Source organism: Alligator mississippiensis, chromosome 4, assembly GCF_030867095.1.
Source record: "Alligator mississippiensis isolate rAllMis1 chromosome 4, rAllMis1, whole genome shotgun sequence".
In the NCBI taxonomy this organism is placed as follows: Eukaryota; Metazoa; Chordata; order Crocodylia; family Alligatoridae; genus Alligator; species Alligator mississippiensis.
Genome location: NC_081827.1, coordinates 17878601 through 17900505, shown reverse-complemented (window position 1 = coordinate 17900505; position 21905 = coordinate 17878601). Strand labels below are relative to the sequence as shown.

At 43.2% G+C, this 21905-nt stretch overlaps 1 protein-coding gene and 1 non-coding gene across 4 annotated transcripts in view; both read right to left on the bottom strand.

The window, feature by feature from the left end:
* SEMA3A (semaphorin 3A) overlaps positions 1-21905 on the bottom strand; it is a 464022-nt gene that overhangs the window by 95149 nt on the left and 346968 nt on the right. The window lies entirely within an intron of this gene.
* TRNAK-UUU (transfer RNA lysine (anticodon UUU)) lies at positions 19356-19428 on the bottom strand. Its single transcript has one exon. It is a non-coding gene; the product is annotated as a tRNA-Lys (tRNA).

Genomic DNA, 21905 nt, shown 5'->3' with positions numbered 1-21905 from the left:
AAAGCTGTGTCTATGGCCAAATCACTGATTCTCTGAATCAGCATCATATCTTTGGAGTTGGCCAAATTGAATCGGAACAGTGATCAAAATCAACAAATTTAATAACTGTCCCCGATTTGAGCCAAATCAGAATCCAAATCAAATATGTCCGGTTTTGCACACTCCTAATAAGCAGAACTATTCTAGTGTTGAAACTAAAACCATATGCCAGGTTTAGATCCAGGACTGTAATGCAGATACTCCCCTATACACTTACAGTGACATTTTATATTTAAGGCTTTATCCCTTATCTATGTGAAAGTGATTTTTGAATGAACTAGGCAAGTCCAGAAAACTTTTGGTTCAGAGTTCAGAACTAACCTGAATCTCATGCAAGCACAAACCTGGTTTGCATCAGGACTTTACAAAATACTTCTGAGTATAACCAGCCACTTACCAATCAAATGCATCTGAAATCAATATGGAGAAAGCACAATGGAAAGAGTAGATATTATGGATTGTAGGTAGCAAAAAGAAAAAATACAGTTTACTTTTTTGTTATTTTTCCCCCACAAAAGCCATCAGATGGAGTAAGGAACTGGAGTGCTATTAAAATATTTCAGGCAAGATTTTGCTTCCTAATTAACACCCACACAGATAACTGGCTCTTTTTCTTATTTTCTTTACAGGTGAGCTCAGCAGCTTTACCTGATAAGCCTTCATTAGCTTAATTCACCCCAAATGTGCTGTTTTTCTCTCCCCCTTCCTGCAAATTGTAGAATGTTTGAATATTTGTAACTGCTCTTAACGATTACCTCGCTGTGGATGGGATTGTTTCTCCAGCTTAGGCAATTTCTCTAAAACATTGCTAGGAGAAAAAACAAGGGCAGGCTAAAGAAACACCTTATAAACTAAACAATACAGTACAAAGATCCTGCTTCACTTGAAATCAAGGGAAAATAACACCAATTTCAGATCTAAGGTATTATTAGATTTCAGCAACTTGCATGTGACTCTAGGACTGTGTGATAAACTTTACCCCACCCCCAAAACTCCCTGCAGTAGCCATCAGACAACTTCAGAAAAGACACAATGGTCTGGGACAGAAGTTTCACAACTGGTTTGACCCAAATCAGTTAAGTCTTACTACATTCAATCAGGTTTATCTTAAACTAGTTTCAGCCATTTGGAAACTGGTTTATGTACACTGAACTTCTGTTTTGTTATAGGTTTAAACCAGTTTCTGATGACTTAAACCAGTTTATGTGCAACTTCTGTCCCTAGCCAATGAGAGTCATTGTTCTGAGTGCAAACAAACAATGCTTTTGAAAACTTTCAATCGATTTCTTGTTAAACAGTGTATTGTCTGGGCTCCACTGCCTGTCCTGAAGACACACAACACCTCCTGCCAGCTGCTAATGTAGGAGTATCAGCTAATTAGTCAAATAAAAAATAACATGGCATTTTGACACAGTACCAAGTACCTGATGATCCTAAGTCATCCTTTTTGAAGCATGAGCCAACATATAGGGCAACCTGACTGCCTCCACTCATTGTCTCCACTCACTAGGGCTTCAGGGGAGTAGTGCTGCTTTTGTGTCTTGGCTTCCTAAATTCTGTACAGATTTTAGGGAATCTACTGGTTTTACAGGAGGAAGAAAAAATCACTGATTCTTTTGCAGCCACAGATTGGGATGGCAGGGAAAGAGTTTCTTTTCCTCCTAGTGAAGAATGTGAGGTTAGACACTGTCCCAGATGATTCTGGGTATTTATTTATTTATTTTTTTTTGATTGCTGAGTGGATCTAAGAAAGGAACACTACATGAAGTCTAGCAAGACCATTAGATATTATTATTCATATAGCCAGGAAAAATGACAACTATAAAATGGTAAATAATAAAATAATGTGGGGGCTTCACAAAAAAAGAGTTCCCAGAACTAGTGTGCCCTAGTATCTATGGGACTCCCAGCAGCGTACCTCAACATCTGTAACAGACTGGCTGAAGCAGCTTTCTATCAAGCACACATGGTTCCCAACCATTACTCGAATGACCGGGATTATTAGAAATTAGCTTTAAGACATGAGAACAGAGAAACACTCTCTGCTTCTTTATGGGCCACTGAATGCATGCAAGGTTTCTGGGACTTCATGTCTGTGAGCTGGAGACATGGGTTTCTGGTCCTACATCCTATATTAAGCACAGGCAGTGTAAATGCTTCTCAGAGTCTACATTTTACACATACATTCAGTTTTCCCAGACAAGCTGGAAAGTAGTGATGCTCCAAATTAGTATGCGTAGGTGTGCTGATATACATTTTGGGCATGTTCAAGTATATTTTTTACTTCCATTATGGAGCTTGCCCATTACCATAAATCAGTGAAGAGGAATCAGTTCTTAAAACAGGATAACTGTGAGCAGAGACATCCCTGGTTTCTTTCAGCCTGACGTTGGAGCTGAAGCACATTCAATACCTGCTCACCTGCCCCCATGATAATATGAAATAAGAGAAATTCAGCAATAAGCAGTTTTCTTTGTGTGTATGGATCTATGCTAACCAGAGGGGTCAGAGGAGGCAGAGATAAGTCTGAAGTGGAAAATGGACCAAGTCAAGACAATGGGTGACAGCAATAACCACCTTGCCAAGACTGCACCCACGTGGTAAGTCAGCAAAGCCAAATGGAGAGAAAGGACACAGGCCTGGAGATAGGGGCTTTGCGACAGCTCAGGAGCAGGGCCAGACTGGTGTTTGGGCAGAGTCATTGAGTTCTGCCTGAAGCTACAGTGCCACCCTGCAAAGGCGGTGAGTGAGGGGCCAAAAAGCCCTGGGTGTAGTTCACTAATGGAATGTGAGCTACCATGAGTCACAATGGGAACTGGAACAGATGTTTGTTATGGCGCCCTAACATACTGTGCTTAAGTCTGATACCGCATCCATCCAGGGTTATCTCAGAGGGAGAGCTGCCATTTTTACAATGCTCTATGTACCCTTACCATCTGTTTGGTAATAGCTATAGAGCACTTTCTTCATGCCTACCATTTCATAGAATCATAGAAAGTTAGGGTTGGAAAGGACCTCAGGAGGTTATCTAGTCCAAACCCCTGCTCAAAGCAGGACCATCCCCAGCCAAAGTTTTGTCTACCAGGTTTTGAAAACCTCCAGGGATAGTTTCCACCACCTCTCTGAGTAACCTGTTCCAGTGTTTTACTACCCTCCTAGTGAGAAAATTCTTCCTAATTTCTAAACTAAACTTCCCTTGCTGCAACTTGAAACCATTGCCCCTTGTTCTGTCAGCTGCCACCACAGAGAACAGTCCAGCTCCATCCTCATTCAAACCCCACTTCAGGAGTTGAAGGCTGCTATTAAGTCCCCGCTCCATCTCCTCTTCTCCTGACTAAATAAGCCCAGTTCCCTCAGCCTCTCCTCATAAGTCATGTTCTCCCAGCTCCCTCACTATTTTTGTTACCCTCTGCTGGACTCTCCCCAATTTGTCCACATCCTTTCTGTAGTGGGGGGCCCAAAACTGAACACAGTACTCCACATGTGGCCTCATCAGTGCTAAATAGAGGGGAATAATTACCTCCCTTGACCTACTGGCAACATATCTACCAATGCAGCCCAATATGCCATTATCCTTTTTGGCAACAAGGGCATACTGTTGGCTCATATTCAGCTTATTGTCCACTGTGACCCCCAGGTACTTTTCGGCAGAGCTGCTGCCCAGCCAGTCAGCCCCCAGCCTGTACTAGTGCATGGGATTGTTCCATCCTAAGTGCAGGACTTTGCATTTGTCCTTGTTGAACCTCATGAGATTCCTTGTGGTCCAATCTTCCACTTTCGTCCAATTTGTCCAGATCACTCTGAATCCTAGCCCTGCCCTCCACCACATCTACTACTTCCCCCAGCTTGGGGGAAAACTTGCTGAGGGTGTGCTCTATGCCACCTTTTAAGTTGTTGATGAAGACATTGAACAAAACCAGCCCTAAGACTGACTGCTGGGGCACTCCACTTGATACTGGCTGCCAACTAGACACTGAGCCGATTACTACTCTTTGAGCCGATGCCCCAGACAGTTTTTTATCCACCTTACAGTTCATTCATCCAGCTCATACTTCCTTAGCTTACCTGTGAGAATGTTGTGGGAGACTGTATTAAAAGCCTTGCTAAAATCAAGGTACATCATATCCACCCATCTCCCCATGTCCATTGAGCCAGTCACCTGGTCATAAAAGGCAATCAGGTTGGTCAGGAATGATTTGCCCCCAGTGAATTCAGGTTGACTGTTCCTAATCACTTTTTTCTTCTCCAAGTGCTTACAAATGGATCAATTTAATAGATACATTTAATAAGTGTAACTTCTGTACATGGCCAAACATACTTGTATGAATATTGCTATTCATGCGAAGGACAGCCACTTTCAAACCACTATGCAATATACCTAAATCAAAAGGGACATAAGTATGGTCAAACCATTTGGAATAAGAATAAATGATTTTTGAACACTTGATTTTACAATATTTGTCAATCTCTAATCAGACAGACCAAGTTTGCTGTAACCATTTTGTCTAGGAATATGTGTAGGTTTAGTATTTCAAAATATACATATTCTACCTGTGCTGAAAGATGACTCAAATCATGGCTTTAGGAAGTAAAACAAACAAACAAAAAAGACTTGTTTTTAAAGGTAGGTATCAATCATTATGAAATAAATTAACTGACCTTAGAAACTCCAAAGAATGTCATCACACTATTTCTCTCTTACAGGATGACCCAGCAAATGTAGGGAGATCAGAAAACCACACTTAACATGAATGTCATGTTAACCTTGATTGATTAGTAAAGGCACCAAAAAATGCCCCTTCTCAATGGCATACCAGACACTAGATACCATCAAGGATATTGAACAATTCTCAGAGGACACTGCGAATTAGAATGTCTTTGTATAGCAACATTCTGGGTTGTCAAGTACAATATATCACCTAAGATCACTGTCTGGCTCAAATAGGATGACCTCTGGAAACATAAGCACTATACAATGATTGTCTGTTCTAGTCAAGCTATTAAGTGGACTGCATATGTAAGCAATAAGATACACAATCCTAAATCTAAAACATACTATTGAACTATATAACTTAAAAGTCTCTGCTTTATGTATGACACCCCCAAAACATATTTTCCATAATATGTTTCAAACAGGAATTAGGGAATCTAAATACTTTAGCAGATTTAACTATTATGTTAAATAAATTATTGGGCCATGCTTTATTACATGATTGTGCTAGTTTTCTATGGTTATTTTTAGTATTCAAGACTGCTTTTCCTCTTTGTCTTCTGGATTTCCTGTATGTTATTAGAATGTGGTGAGGTCAGGCATCAGAGGAAATAACAGCAGTGCTAACTCCTGGTCCCAATGTTTTATGAATTACCGAACATCAGTGATGTAATGGCAATAAATCTCACCCGGTCTCAGTCTTGTCCTGTTGTAAATAAATGAAGCTAACAAGGGTGTTATTTTATTCAAGAGCCTTTCTGATGAGAAAGAAAATGGTACCCCTGGGGGAATGTTTGTAAAATTGCTTTTATAATTAGGGTTCTATTTAGTAAGAGAAAGGTTTTGCAATTTGGCTGGGCAACTTTCATGTCTGAGATGGGCTGGCTTTTTCAAGGCTTCTTGTATACAAAAGAAGGTGACTGTACATTTGAGAACAATATGTAGAAAGGGCATAGTAGAGTTGACGTAAAAGCATATGGCCAATATCTTCAAAAGTTGCAAGTATTTTAGGGACTCAGGTTCTGAGCTTTCTCACAGGGGTCAGTTAAAAAGTCTTCTGAATGAGCGCAAGAGTACTTTGAAACTGAGGCACCTAAAATTGTCGATCAGGTTTGAAATCATTACTTATAAATCTACACTATGTTAGTGCATTTTAAAATCAGTTTTAAATTTATCTTGGTTAGGACAAAAAAAAACTTGAATTATCAATGGAAGGTCCAGATTAATCAGCTTCTGGAATGTTTTCAAGATTCAGGACCTAAATGGGTAATAAAATGAGCAAAAGCCCTAAAGAGATACTGTAAAGAATTCCCCTCAGTGCAAACTCTATGACTGGGCAGCGTGCAAGCTCATGAGTATACAGGCTCACTGATTCTCACACAGCTTTCCCTCTGGATGGGAGGAGGAGGAATTGTGGTTGCTACTGCATCCCAGATGTCTGGTATTTGAGTCCTTGTGGCCTACCTGTAATTAGGGGTAAGACTTGTGTCCAATCCAACCCCCATTCTGTTTACACAAATAACTTTATGTGGCAAAGGGTGAATTTCACCCTTGCAAAACGTACTTTATCTTGAACTTGCTGATCTTCACTGAAGTTGCTATACCTTGAGTTTTTCCATTGACTTCAGTGGATATGACATCTGGCCCAGAGAGAGGATTCCTGGTTTTAATTAAATTTTGATATTCTGTGTGACTGGCCAAATAACTTCTATTTTGTACCTCGAGGTCCTTGTCTGCAAAATGGGGATAAATGATAAAAATAAAAGCACTAAAAATGACTTTCTAAACAGCCTAACAATTCTTAATTTCTTCTTCCACTGGAATATAGGCAACTGTAACATTTAAATTTTAACCCTATGGTATTTTAAGCTGTGATTGCAACATAAAGAGGATAATCCTAACCCTACTGAAGTTAGGGAGAATATTGCATTGAATGCAATAGTCCAGATTTTCCCTTTAAAACTTTGCAAGATTTTGCAATGACAGTTTCATTTCATGCATTGACTTCCATTATGAAACCACCCAGCTGCACCATGGCCTAGTTTTACCTTGCTTTTATAAGAGAAAAATAATATCTACCACATGTTAATAACTGGTATTGCATAAGAAGAAATACCTTGCAAAATTTGAATACTGTTGTGCACATGGAAGCATAAGTAATGGTAGACATAATTATAGCCTCTCTCTGTGACAAGTTACAATTATTCTTCACAGTGGTGTATTTAAGAATGATGCCATTTTTGAGTTCAAATTGGGTTTTTTTGTGATTACAAAAGTCAAGCGTTTAATATTATTTTTTCTTGGTGCAGCAAAAATGTTGCTGACACAGAAACAGATGTATGTTAGTGTATTTGAGTCAAGGTGACTGAAATAAATGTTCACATTAATAGCTCCCTTCTCTATTCAGGACTTCACCTGCATTTTTTTTAAATCCATGACTTCAAAAAGGGTCACTGAAGCTGGCAAAAATATGCAATATACTCGTTCTCTATCTCTAGGTATGTAGTGATACATATACACACATAGAAAGCAATACACTTTATCAATGGATTCAATCAGCATCCAGCCAGATGCTTAAATTTGCTGATATATAAAAAAGTTAGCCACATGTTGGATGGGAAAAATCTTGCATTCATATCAATGGGTTCTTGCTCAGGACCTAACAGCTGTTGTTTGAACCAGGCAAAGCATGGCAGCTACTGCTTCACATTTTATTAAAATATCATCTAGAAAAGCAATGGGTTCTTTTTTAAGTTCTACAGGTTTCTAAGGTAACTGCTTGAACCCTGTTACTTTTCTACAAGGGTCAGGCAGAAAGTATCACAGAATCATAGAAATGAAGGGCTGGAAGGGACCTCAAAAGATCATTGAGTCCAGCCCCCCTGCTTTGGACAGCAATACTGCTAAGGTCAAATGATCCCAGCAAGGTGTCTGTCCAGTCTTCTCTTGAAGACGTCCAAGGTTGGGGACTCCACCACCTCCTTGGGAAGTCTATTCCAGATTCTGGCCACCCTTACAATAAATAAGTTCTTCTTTACATTCAACCTGAAACCATCCTTTAACGGTTTATGGCCACTGCTCCTTGCCCTCCCCTAGGGCACGCAAGTGAACAATTTTTCTCCCAGATCCTGATATTCAACCCTTACAAACTTATTAACGAGTTCCCCCTCAGTCTCCTGTTCTCCAGGCTGAACGGTCCCAGATCCCTTAGTCTTTCTTCATAAGGTTTATCCTCCAAGCCCTTAATTCTTCTTGTGGCCCCTTCTCTGGACTCTTTCAAGATTCTCCACATCTTTTTTGAAGGGTGGTGACCAGAACTGGACACAGTACTCCAGCTGGCATCTCACCAATGCCGAGTAGAGAGGAAGTATCACTTCCTTAGCCCTGCTTTTGATGCATCGGCTAATGCATCCCAGTATGCTATTAGCACTGTTGACTACAGTGTCACACTGGCTGCTCATGTTCATCCTGTAATCAACGATAACTCCGAATTCCCTTTCATCCATTGTGCTGGCCAGAACATCTCCTAACCCAGGGGTGGGCAATTATTTTGGCTAGAGAGCCACCTAATCAGTTTTGGTGAGCTGTTGAGGGTTTGTGGCTCTGCCCCTTGACAAGTGCCACACGCCCTGGTTGCCATCTTAGGACTGGAAATCACACCCACTGTGGCGGCAGGGTGCTCCCTTGGGGATCTGAAGGCACTGAGGGCAGACCCTGACACTCCCTGAGAGGGGAACAGGGACCCTGACGCCACAGCAAACTTACCTAGGAGGCAGTCCGGGGTGGCGAGAGAGCCATGCAAGCTGGCATTGCGTCGGCTATTTAAGCAGCTGTCCATTTAGCTGGGTGGCAGCCAGCTGATTATGTCAGCTGGAGCCGCCACTGCAGGAGATTCAAAAGCTCGGCTGGAAGCCAGGTTCAGGGCAGAAACCAGCTGGTAAGATGCCACGCCGGCTGAGGCCTAGGACACCAGCATGAAGGAGCCCTCTGGCTATGCCCCATGGTGAACAGGCAAGGGCAGCAGTCAGAAGCCACCCAGGACATTGCAGACCATGGTCTTGGAGCATGAGAGGCTCGTGGCTGGAGTTTCTCCATAGAGGAATGTGACCGGCCATATCCACCCCAGCCTCGAAGCACCCATCTGAGGCTTCAGGGCTGAAATAAGTATCGGGGTGGACCCAGAAGGAAGAGGGGTGGGCAGGCTGAATCCCCATCCATATTCGAGGAGGTGGTGGCCCCTCAGAACAACAGATGGGCCGTAGCCCAGCATTGGTGGGGCAACATGAAAATCCATGTGATTGGCAAGTGGACAGGGTGTAGGGGCGGCAGAGCCCCAAGAACCCCCGCGGTGAACCTGTGAGTATCCCCGTCTTTGGGTCGGGGGAAGGAACACCACTGAACCCCTCCTTTTACCATTCCATCAAGTCATGGCAGGTGAGTTGGGGGCCCCAAACATGGAGCAGGAGGATACAAGCACCAGCCGGGGGTGACACACCCACTAACACCTGACCTTTGCCACCAGAAATCTCTCCTCTTTTCCCCAGAAGTACTCTTTTTGGGAAGGGGATTTGCCATCTTGGAACCAGAACTCCTCCCCTCCCCAAATTATATACTAAAAATCAAACATCCACAATAATATATTTTAATTTTATTTAACAAAAATATTTTTGTCTTGATCTGTGTGTGCTTGTGTTGTGTATACAGAGGTGATTGCATAATCTCTCAAAATGAATTTTTATTCTTGTATATTGTGGAAGGGTATGAGGGGTATGGGGTTTATGGGGAGGCTGTGGGTGTGTGTGTATGTGTGTGTATGTGAGGTCCAGGGGTATGTGTGGATATGGTTGGGTGGGTATGGGAGTTTGTGAAGATGTGTGGGTGGGTGGATGGATGGATATGGAGCTTGTGAGGGGCTGTGGGGTATGCAGAGGATGAGGGTGGCTGGGAGTAAATATGTGGTGGGTGGTGTAAGTATGTATGTGTGTGGTGGGGTGTGTGCATGTAACAGTGAGTGGGGCTCCCCTTGGAGACACGTGGGTATTTGTGTAGGGTTTGTGAGGGGGCATGAGGGAGTGTGTGGGTGGGTACAGTGTTTCTAGGGAATGTGATTGTGTGTACAGGAGGTGTGGCTCAGGGGTTTGTGGGGAAGGGTTTGAGGGTACTGTGGGGTGTGCATAAGAGCACCCCATGTACTTCCCTCTGAGCTGGTCAGCACCTGCTCCTGTCCCACAACAGCCTGGAGCTTGTGCACCCTGTGGTATTTCCCTGCCACTACCAACAGTGCACAGCCTCAGCCTACCCCATGCCTTCTCAGTATTGTCTACCCATGATGTGTCTTGCCACCCCCTGAGCATGCAGCAGGGATGGGGTGGCTTCTTCTGGCTGCCACCGCAGCTGGTCCCAGCCCCACGATGCTGGTGGGGACCCACATGTGCAGCCCTGACCCGGCATGCTCCACACCTGCTCTGGAGTCACCCATTCAAGCAGATCAGCAGCAGCAGTGGTGACTGCTGGGCAGAAACTGTTGCTTGGCACAGGGGAAAAGTGGCCCCTCCCCCTCACCACTGCCGGGCAGGTCTTGGTGCAGCTGCCGGGATGAAGCACTCTGCATTTATCCTAATCCGCATCCGGTTCCACTCTGCCCACCTTTCCAGCTTGTCCAGTTCCGCTTGGATCTGCATCCCACCCCTAGTGTGACCACTTTTCCCCATAACTTAGTATTATCTGCAAACTTGGCCAGTGTGCAGTAATACCTCTTAATGTTTATGTTCAGAGACATGGAGGCTGTGGGTGCTAACTTCTTGCCTAAGGCAGCCACACTAAACTGAGGTCTATGTTAAGGCCCTGAAGGAACTGAAATGTTGCCAACAAAGAGCCCATCCTGAAGTGCTGCTTCTCCATGACACAGTTTGCCCACACGCCAGCATGCTCACCACAGAGGCAATCTTGTTGTTTGGATAGGCTGTCCTATCCGATTCTCTATACGGCCCCAAACTGGCAGCCTCAAATTACCATATTTTTGGTGCCTAAAGGGATGATATTTTCAGGCTGACAGCGAAGTGATGGAGACTGTGTGACAGTGGCTGACCAACAAGAACGAGAACTCACAAATTGTTGGCCCTTTTTTACTGTTGATAAAGGCCACTGATGGAGAAGACTGCTGAATAACAGCTGTGTATTCAGCTATAACCTCCTTTCATTCCTTGGAGATCTCAGAACAACAGCAGAGTCTCCCTATGCTTGAAGAAGGATACTTGTGCCCAAAAGCTTGCAATGAACTTTGTTCCAACTACTCAGTTGGTCTAATAAAAGATATCACATCTACCCAAAGAACTGTGCCTGCCTATGTCCTTAGGCTTAGATCAACATGGCTACAACCAAAAGCCCTGCAGTCATAACCTATACAGTTTCCATGCAAGTTTAATATTTTTTACAATAATATCTGGTTGAAAAAAAAAATGGGATGCATTACTTTCTGACTGACCCTCATATAAAATCCATTTGATTTAACCCTTGTTAATGCCATGAGATTTTTTTCTGCTAAGGATCAAGGGGAGAAAAATTTCCCCTGGTTTTACACCTAATGCATCCACACTTAAGAAGACCTAACTAAATAGGATTTGTGTTCCTCAGGCTGTGAAGCACACCATACTATGCAATAGGCTGCAGGACCCCTGTGTCTTTCATTCCGGTGCATATCTATCCAGGTGTCAGGATAGGTACTGGACCTGTAAGAAACCCAGATCCCACAGCCCAGTGCAGTCAATGGAAAGTACAATGGTGAGTCTCTTGCATAGCCTCTTACATTTACATGTAGAAACATGTTAAAACAGGTTCAAAGAGCTGACATGCACCCTTCTAAATGATTATGAATTAAAACAGTTGTTCTTCATTACCACCAATTGAAAAGGGTTGAATGCATCAACATGCCACTCAGAAACCAACATCCATGGCATTATGCTTCTGCTTTTTGTCATCCCTACAATTAAGGGCAATAAACACTGAGAAAAAAAGAGCATCTCAGGTCATATTCCATATTGATTATGTTTTTTGAAACCTTCCATTGAAACATAAGCTTAATTTGAATGCATGCAGAAATTATGAGACTCATAACTTTTTAGCTCTGATTGGCCGTGGAACCCTGAAATATATACTTACAGACCCCACCCTGCCTTCCCACACACACACAGAGCTAGAAAAGGAAATGTCTAAGAGCTGAATACTAACCACATGACCCACTGCACCAAATCCTTCTTTTAATTTGTTATCCATAAACAACGGTATATTTAGACAAGAAGCCGAGCTCTATCCACAGCAACACTTGTGTAACCCTGCTGAAGGCAATGAAGCTGCACAAATGTAACTGCAGGAAAAATTTGGTCTTCTGGGTAGACAAACAGGAAGAATATCTAAATAATCCAATTAGAGCTTTCAAAATGTCATCTGAAATATAATCTAGGGTTATGGACTTGTCCCTATGTCTGCCTTCCTTTCTCAGTTTTACAAAATATCTTGTCTACTATAAACTTAGCCTTGGATACAGTAACTGGATCATGTACTGCTGAGCTTTCTGTCATCTTGGATGCAAATGTGTGACGAGGACAAAGTGTTTGTACTGTTACAGCAACTCTGCTGAGGAAGGTACTATCCTTTCTTTATGCATCTAACTTTGCTTACCAGAGATCTGGAACTGATAAGAAACCTGAGGAGCAGGACATACATTTGTAAACGTTGTTCTCTCCAATTAAAAGTCCTCTTTCTAGAGAAGAGAAGCTTCAAAAGAATTGCTTTGTGGTATCAAGGAGCAGACACCCCCACGGTGCTGGACTTCACTTGCAAACAAAATGTTAAGAGCAAGGCAAGGTCAGCTAGCTCTGTACTGTGCGTTGGGAAGTACAGAAGAGCTAGATCTAGATCCCGCAAGTGAAATGCATTTCATTCCTTCTTTGAGATAAAGGTATCAAATTAACACTTATAAATGACGTTTGAAGCATAATACCCAAGCCATCTCCCTGTCTCTGAGAGAGCTAGCAGTGGCACCAAACTCAAGTTGCAGGCTTCGGCATTTTGTATTCATAGCATTGACTGGGCATCTGCCCCGAAGTCCACTGAAGTCAGCAAGAGTCTTTCGACTGATTCCAATAGAATTTGAATGACGTATGAAAAGGCAGGAAGAAGCATCATATCTTCATAGATTGACTGGATTATCATGAAAGGAACCTGTATTAATGACATTTATGCCAGCTCAAGGGAGGCATTTTTAAGCCTCCCTTCAGAGGCACTGGGTGTTGGCTACAGCCAAGGCTGGGGACTTTGACTGGAGTGTGCTAATGCTCCTGCTGGGACATAAAGCTGGAGCTTCCTGGTGAGAACATCTTGCCCCTCTGCTCAGGATCAGATGATTACCATATTTGAAGGGAGTTTTACCCCTGGTTAGATTGGTATGAACCGGGAAGGGGGGGGCTTGCCTTCCTGTGTAGCAGGGGACAAGGCCCTCTACCCAGGACATCTTGGGTTTATATTGTCAAAACCTTAGAGAAACAAGATATTGGCTGCCATGGTTCCTCTGCTTTATCTGTGGCAGATTACGGTGTTAGGTCTATGTTGTGTCAGGGTTGATGGTAGTCTTACGGAGAGTTTAGATTATGGTTTGTATGGGACGTGTTAAATAGGGACGATCCTTCCTCAGGCAGAGGGTTGGACTAGATGATCTTCAGAGGTCCTTTCCAGCCCTACTTTTCTATGAATCTATAGTTCTTAGGTTGTCAAATTCCACCGAAGTTTGTGACAGCTGAGTTCACTTAACTTCTTTCAAGAGCTATTTGGCACATGCAAGAATTAACACAGTGCACTCAATTAAAATGTGTAAGGACTCTCTGTGATGCGAAGAGCACAACAGGCTCCAGGCCCATTCAGCCTTGTTTTTTTCCTGAAACAGCTAACAAAGATGCCAGTTGTTTTTACAAAATACTAAGCAATCATCAGATATTACCAGCATTGTGTTACCACTGCCAGGATTGAATATAAACTGGTCAGAAGAGTGAAAAAACATATCTGGTAATTTTCCTAACACCCAAGGCACTTATTCCCCTACCATAATTTATTTTAATATATCTAAAATACAAATAAAGCTGTGGTGGATTGTCTGATTGCAGCATAGCGATAAGATTTCAAATACTTTTCATGGTTATTTATGATTCACATTAACTCAGCAGAGACTCACATGACTGCACTATATTAGAACGTTCCTCAGGGTGCTGAACATTTCATTTATTAAAATAATCTAATCTCTTTAAACATTAGGGGGAAGAAGAGTAGCTATTTGGCTATCTCCTTCCCTTTTGTTTCAAAGTTTAAGGATCCACCCTGCTTTTGTGTTATATTAGCTGACACTGATGTAACTGAGGGAAGCAGAACGGAAGGTAGAGGTGGAGGTTGAATTTGAAGATAAATTGAACAAAAACATTGAAAACTTCTGGATAAGAAAAGCAAACAAACATCCAGTAGGCCTGTTCTCAGTGATTATGCCTTACCTCCTTGATACATCTCAACTTTTCCTTTTCAACCATACAAATACATAGCTTTTAAACATTTTTAGACTTTCTACTACTCTTGCCTTACCTAATACTGTACACCATACATTTTTTCTACCATACATAATGCCTGTACACCACACATTTTTTCTTAGAGTGAAAAAGGTTTGCATAGAGTTGTTTTACTGTTTCCCGCCTATTTGTAGTCTGTCCTCTGTTCTTATTTTTAAAGTTCCTCGTGCCATAAATCTCATTCTTTTTATCTTGCTGTTTCCGATTTTGGACAAAATCTTTGAATAATTCACCGATACTCTCCTTAACTGGTATAAGATATCATAACTATATTCATTGCAATTTAAACCAGCTAATCTGCCTTCATATAGCACAAACTTTATCAATATAAAATTATTTAACTGTCATTTGGGCCTTCCTCCTAGTAGTGCAGGACAGCAGCGTACCATGAGAGCCTTCTAAGGGTGCTAGGAGTTAATGGGCAATGTTAGCATGGTTAGGCGGGCAAATGCATGACTCTCAAGATAAACTCTGAGACTTCAAATAGGAATCTATATTTCCAAAAACATTGTGACCTGTTGTGGTCCTTCTGAGTTCTTTTGAAGTGGAAGAATTGCTCTGTAACCAAAAAAATAAATAACAAGGGGTCCCTTGAGACTAAAAAAAGTTGAGAGCCACTGTTCAGTGCAGTAGTCTCTGACAGATGTATAGCTCATGCTTCAGAAGTCAACACTTATGAAACAACCTGCCCAGAGAAGTTTCTTCTTAACTGTTACCAGCCAGTTTCAGCTTTGAAACCTCAAGGTTTACATACCATATCATAGTCTTATGCTACCAAGTCTACCTAGGTGTATTCTTACCTTTATAAATAGGTACACCTCTTTGAATTCTATTATCCTGGCCTCAATTTAGAGCAGGGGTAGGCGATTATTTCAAGTGGAGGGCTGTTTAATGAGCTTTGGTGAGCTGTTGTAGACTGCAAGGGTACACCCTTGTCAAACTGCTAAGCCCCAGCCTTTGAAAGATGCCCCACCGCCCAGTCACCATCTGGAGATTATAAGTCCTTCCCCTGACCCCTGACCTTTGTCACTGGAAATCCCTCCCCTTGCCCCAGAAGCCCCTTTCTGGGAGGAGGGTTTGCTGTCTTGGAACCAGAAGTCCTTCTCTGTCACATGGTCTGTGACGTAAGATGGCCCACCTGCTTGACACCAAACCTTGCCCTGCTCGCTGCCATGATGGTTTTAGAAACCCCTGCCCCCATCACGTGGTCCCTGACATCAGAAGGTCCACCCCTTAACTGGAAAATACTGCCCCTCCACGTGGCCACCCTCATGGTGTATGCAGCAGAGCTCATCCAGGCAGTGTAGATGCAGTCCATGCCCAGCCTGTGGCTGCTCCCTTGCACTCTACATGGAGCCAAGCTCTGTCCACTCCCACCCAAGGCTCCCACCATCCCCAATGCTGTGCTCCCACTCAGCCCCGGTCCCAGCCTATGCCCATAGCTTTGATGCACTTGTCTATTCATAGGTGGCTGCTGATCACGCCGGGTGGGTGGAGTGGGTGGAAGGCAGCTGGGAGCTGGTGCTCGGGCAGGAGCCACACAGCTGCAGCTTTTCCCACCATGTCCCTGCCTACCGCCACTTCCCCTCCCTACCTGCTGCCTGGAGCACTGCAGCAGGGACAGGAGGAGCCGCCACTGTGCTCGCTGGCCCAGAGTTGGGGCCCTCTGACAGGCAAGGGTGGGAGTGCAGCATATGCTGCCCTGGGTGGGAGCAGGCAAGGCTTGGCCCCATGCGGAGTACAGCAGAAGCAGCTGTGGGTCAGGCCAGATATAAATAATTGGTGAGCGCCCACCTGCAGGCCAGATTCAGTCAGCTGGTGGACCGGATGTGGCCCATGGGCCAGATTTTGCCCACCTCGGCTTTAGAGGGACTGAATGTTTTCTGTCTCCAGTCCGATTTTCCAGCTAATAGACTACAGACCATTATACAGATTGTAGCTTACCTTTGCCTTCAGTGAAATAAGAATTTGGCTCAAATTTATCACAGTGGAGTTGTGTCTGAAATTTATACTACAGTCAGAGGCCCTTTTTTGATTAAACTTACAACACTTGACACTTTCCAGCCTTCCAGCATTTAACTTGATATTAAAGAACTTCTGAAAAATGTTATTTCTGATTTCTAGTCTCATTCATTTCCTTTCAATATGTAACTATTTGTGGGTGCTATATGAACCAGATGACAATTCCTATGTTCCTTCAGAAACGTGAGAAGTCTCACTGAAACTTATAAGATGATTTATGTGCTGAGAGGGAAGGAAATGCATCTAGTTCCTTTTGGTACCGCAGCCTAAGATCTTTCCAGCAAAACACTTAAGCATGCACTTAACATGAAACACATAAGTATTTACTTCTAATATAAGAATATGCTTAAAGGCTTTGACAGGTGAAAATAAGGGTTCAATTTTATAACAGTTCTTGTCTATAGTCATGTAGGCAGTGATTGCAATGGGTGCATGATTAGGCTTTAGACCAGTCTTGAATCTAAGTGACCCATCACACTAATTTGGTAAAGGCACAGCAGACAAGGGATTGATGTGGCTGCATTCAGCCACCTTTGCTTCTCAGGCTTGCATGGCCTACATACAGCTGGGTTGACTAGGGGTTGGCCTTCATGGCAATCCCAGAGTAAAGCTTGCATTCAGGTCTATAGCATGCAGCTTTAACCGCTCTGCCATATGTCTCTTATTAGGCTTGGATACAGAAAGGAAATTTTAAAAACAACAAATGTTACACATCGATTTCCTTTCTCACTGTCTCCAAATTGTTCATTGCAATTCTTTTCCAAAAATATTATTTTTCCTCTACTTAACAGCAATTATTCAAATACTTAACTGACAATGCTTCTGAATTTTGCTGTTCAGACATCCCCCCCAACTCTAATTGTATTATTCAGTAACTTATGCTTATTTTTGTTGTTTTACATATCTTAATTCTTATCAGACTGCTGATACTTAAAAAAAACCCTTATACGTATGGCAGAGACTAAACGTTTTGCCTAGCCTTTACATATGTACTTTCTTAACCTACAAGACTTTGTTCCAACATTCTCGTTGAGAGATCAGCAGAATGAATTTTGATTACTGTCTGTCTAAAACTCCCTTGTCTCTACTTTGGATTGAATCTGCCTCTCAGCAAAGCTGATTAGCTCAGAAGCAGTGGTGTAGGGATGCCCTTGAACTCTTCTGCTATTTAGACTCTTCTGAAAATGTTAACTTTGATGCCTGTTGTTATGTGCTCAAATCCATATTTCATCATTTAAATAACAAGAGCCCTTTCTAACGTCTTGGCTAACCTCAAAAAACTTGAGGTGGAATTGATCAAACTTACGCAAGTTTCTGTAAGTGGTGTAAATTATTTCAGGAGCACATGTTTGGTGGAGAGGGCCCACAGACTGCCTGCACTGGCCAAAGCCAGCAGGTTGGGGGCATTCCTGCACACCTACAAGTGGACTCACTGAGACTGCCAAGTGTAGCCAAGTGGCTAGGCCACCCCTGATTGGTTCCTCCCCCATCGTCATCAGTCACAGGCATGTCAGTTGTAGTCAGGCAGCAGAGGTAGCCATGCTCACCCTGGTTGGGTTCTTGGGTGGGTACTCCCACACATCTACCCAGGGACCTTCATGCCCCCTGCTAGTGGGCACAGTCCCAGGGAGCCCGATTGGGCTGCAGGGCAAGAGTGAGCCCCCCTCCCACACTCTCATAGATTCATAGATGTTAGGGTCGGAAGGGACCTCAATAGATCATCAAGTCTGACCCCCTGCATAAGCAGGAAAGAGTGCTGGGTCTAGATGACCCCAGCTAGATACTCATCTAACCTCCTCTTGAAGACCCCCAGGGTAGGGGAGAGCACCACCTCCCTTGGGAGCCCGTTCCAGACCTTGGCCACTCGAACTGTGAAGAAGTTCTTCCTAATGTCCAGTCTAAATCTGCTCTCTGCTAGCTTGTGGCCATTGTTTCTTGTAACCCCCGGGGGCGCCTTGGTGAATAAATCCTCACCAATTCCCTTCTGTGCCCCCGTGATGAACTTATAGGCAGCCACAAGGTCGCCTCTCAACCTTCTCTTGTGGAGGCTGAAAAGGTCCAGTTTCTCTAGTCTCTCCTCGTAGGGCTTGGTCTGCAGGCCCTTGACCATACAAGTTGCCCTTCGCTGTACCCTCTCCAGGTTATCCGCATCCTTCTTCAAGTGTGGCGCCCAGAATTGCACGCAGTACTCCAACTGCGGTCTGACCAACGCCCTATAGAGGGGAAGTATCACCTCCCTGGACCTATTTGTCATGCATCTGCTGATGCACGATAAAGTGCCATTGGCTTTTCTGATGGCTTCGTCACACTGCCGGCTCATGTTCAACTTGGAGTCCACTAGGACTCCAAGATCCCTTTCCACCTCTGTGCCACCCAGCAGGTCATTCCCTAAGCTGTAGGTGTGCTGGACATTTTTCCTCCCTAGGTGCAGCACTTTGCATTTCTCCTTGTTGAACTGCATCCTGTTGTTTTCTGCCCACTTGTCCAGCCTATCCAGGTCTGCCTGCAGCTGTTCCCTGCCCTCCGGCGTGTCCGCTTCTCCCTGTCATTGTCAGTCATAGGCATGTCAGCTGCAGTCAGGCACCAGTGGCACCTATGCTCCCCTGTCACTGCAACCCTGTTAATAGACGTTACAGTCGGAAGGGACCTCAACAGGTCATCGAGTCCATCTCCCTGCCCTGGGCAGGAAAGAGTACTGGGGTCAGATGACCCCAGCCAGATGCCTGTCCACAGCCTTCTCCTGAAGACCCCCAAGGGAGAGGAGAGCACCACCTCCCTTGGAACCCTGTTCCAAATTCTGGCCACCCTTACAGTGAACAAGTTCTTCTTGATATCCAGCCTAAATCTGCTCTCCATCAATTTGTGACCACTGTTCCTTGTTACCCCCAGAGGTGCCTTAATGGTTCCTTGCTATACCCCCCAAATGAAGATCTAGGTGGCCACAAGATCCCCTTTTTCTGGGGATGCTAAAGAGCAACTGCCTGAACAGGGACTTGAACCCTGGACCCTCAGATTAAAAGTCTGATGCTCTACCAACTGAGCTAGCCAGGCTCTTATACCAGCTAGGCAGTGATGCTTCCTTGGGCTGTGCTTTCTCATGGAGGTCACCGGTATCCCTGAGTGGGCTCCTGCACAACCACCCAGGGACCCAATGCCCCTACAAGTGGGTACAGCTCCAGGGAGCCCAACTCAGCTGCAGGACATGGCCAAGCACCCTTTCCTGACTCCCTCTTTCATCATTAGCCACCGTGCTGACTCAGCTGTGTGACAGCCTGGGGGCAGGGTCAGCTCGGGGCTCAGCCAGAGCAGCCGAGTGTGGGTGAGTGGTAGCATGCCTCCCTGTGTGCGCCAAATTTCTGTACTGTCATGGGTTTAGACTGGTTCCTAAGCACTTAAACTGATAAAAATGTAATGTCTATACCTGGTCTTTAAGCTCCAGTTTAGGGGAACATGTGTAAGCATGTATTTAAACTCATTCCTATTCAGGAAAAACAGTAAGGTATGTATACTTAAGTCCTTGAGTGCTGTCCTAAATAGGACCCTTTCTTGGATCAGAGCCATTGAGTACTTGAAAGGCATCTTTCATGAAGATGAAATCCATTTGCATTGTTCCCTCTAGTACTTACCCTTATGAGTTTGGCCACTAAAAACTGATCATACTGATATCATTAGATTCTAGATGATCCCCAAAGGTAACTTAATTTGTCTGGTTAAGACAGTTTCTGAGCACTGGGTCTAAAATTGCTTCTGACCAGGGACTTTCCTGTTTTACCTCAAACTCAAATTACAGACTGGATTCTGATTCCCCCTATTCACATGGATATCATATTGATTTGAAAGGGAATAACATGGTATTGAAAAGGAGTAAGGTTGTGAGGCCTTATATCAACACCCCCTGCCCAAAACCTTCTAAGCTTTGCCTTTCTGATGGTTTTAGTCTATTTTAAAGTATTTAACAGGTTCCTTGTTTATTATCTTTAATACTCCATGATACATAAAAAAAAAAACCCTAAAAAAACTTAAGTCCTTAATATTATCCAAACTAGCTTCTGCAACATCAGCTAAAATAAATCATATTTCTTTTTTGCTGACTGAGTATCATCCTTCATCAAACAGTGACACACGAGTTTTGATAAGTATTTTGTTTTTGAATCTCTCTTGTAACCTCTGTTTCTTGGTATTTAAAAACTCAGTTTTCTGATTCTGACATAACATTTATTTTTTATATCATGGAAGCAACTTGAATTTAAATACTTATTTTACTACAATCCTTGTACAGCAGAAGGTACGTTCCTGCCTTAGCCGTCCTTTGCATAATAATTTGTATTACCTGCCTCTGAGTGTATCACAAATTTTGAATAGACTCATCAAAATGCAGTTACATAAAGAAAAAATAAAGCGAAGTCACCAGTCTACAAACAGCAAGTTGAAACAAGTTGTTTTCCATTTTACTCTCCAGCAAACATGTCTGTCTCTGCCTTTAGAGGTATTTGTACCCCATTAACTGAACATTTAAAGTTAATTTTTAGACATTGCTTTCCATTCTCAAAACACCCACTGACAAGTCAAGAATTTCTCTTTTGGCTCTTTCCCATGTGCAGTTAAATTGAATTTCCTCCCCCCCCAAACTACGTGTCTGCACAATCTCTAAGAGAACAAATTAATCTTGTATTGAATATCTGAATTAATGAATATTCCATTAACTCTACATGCAGTTCCTTGGCAATGCCCTTCCACAGTAGCAAGGCCATTTCTCCTGCCTGCATGTATTAAATTCAGAGCTAATTTCACAAGGTAAGATCCTGCACTCATTACTTAGGCAAAAACTGACATTAGGGATTTTTTTTCCATAGCAAGCAGCCCAGGATGAGGGCAAGAGTACAGAAACAAGTCTGGTAGAGGCAAGTACTCTGTCTACATATGTAAAATATCATACGTTTGAGTAATAAACACCAGGTGATTGAATGAAAGGTGATTGAACTTGTAACATCTATGGTAAAATAAAATAAAATTAAACTTAAAATTGATTTCACACAGAAACATCAGAAGAACTTAAACACCTAAACCAGCTATAATTAGCTTGAAATATGTCTCACTTCCACTGCTATACTTAACACACCACCTGTACGAATACTGACACTGTTTGTCATTATGATATAACATTTATTGGCACTTTGTTAAAAATATATGTGTGTGTATTGTTACTTAGAGATATCATGCATGCACACACATACACGCATGGTTTATACCTCCGGGGGGTTGGGGGTAACTAGTGTAAGATAATTCTGCAAGGTTTCTCTGAGAGGTTTTTCCTCCAATTCTTCCCATAGAAGTTATTTCTAGTTTTCCATCATGCTGGGGTAGGCAGAGAATAGTTTCCTGTGTCCACGAACCTGATCTGTGAGGTTACAAAGTAGATGGGCTGACCCTTCCCTCTTGGGAAGGGTCATATGTTATCTCCAAGGACTTTGCAGGTGCACGATGTTGACTTCCCTTTATAGTGACTGCTTCTCTGGCTCCATCTGTTT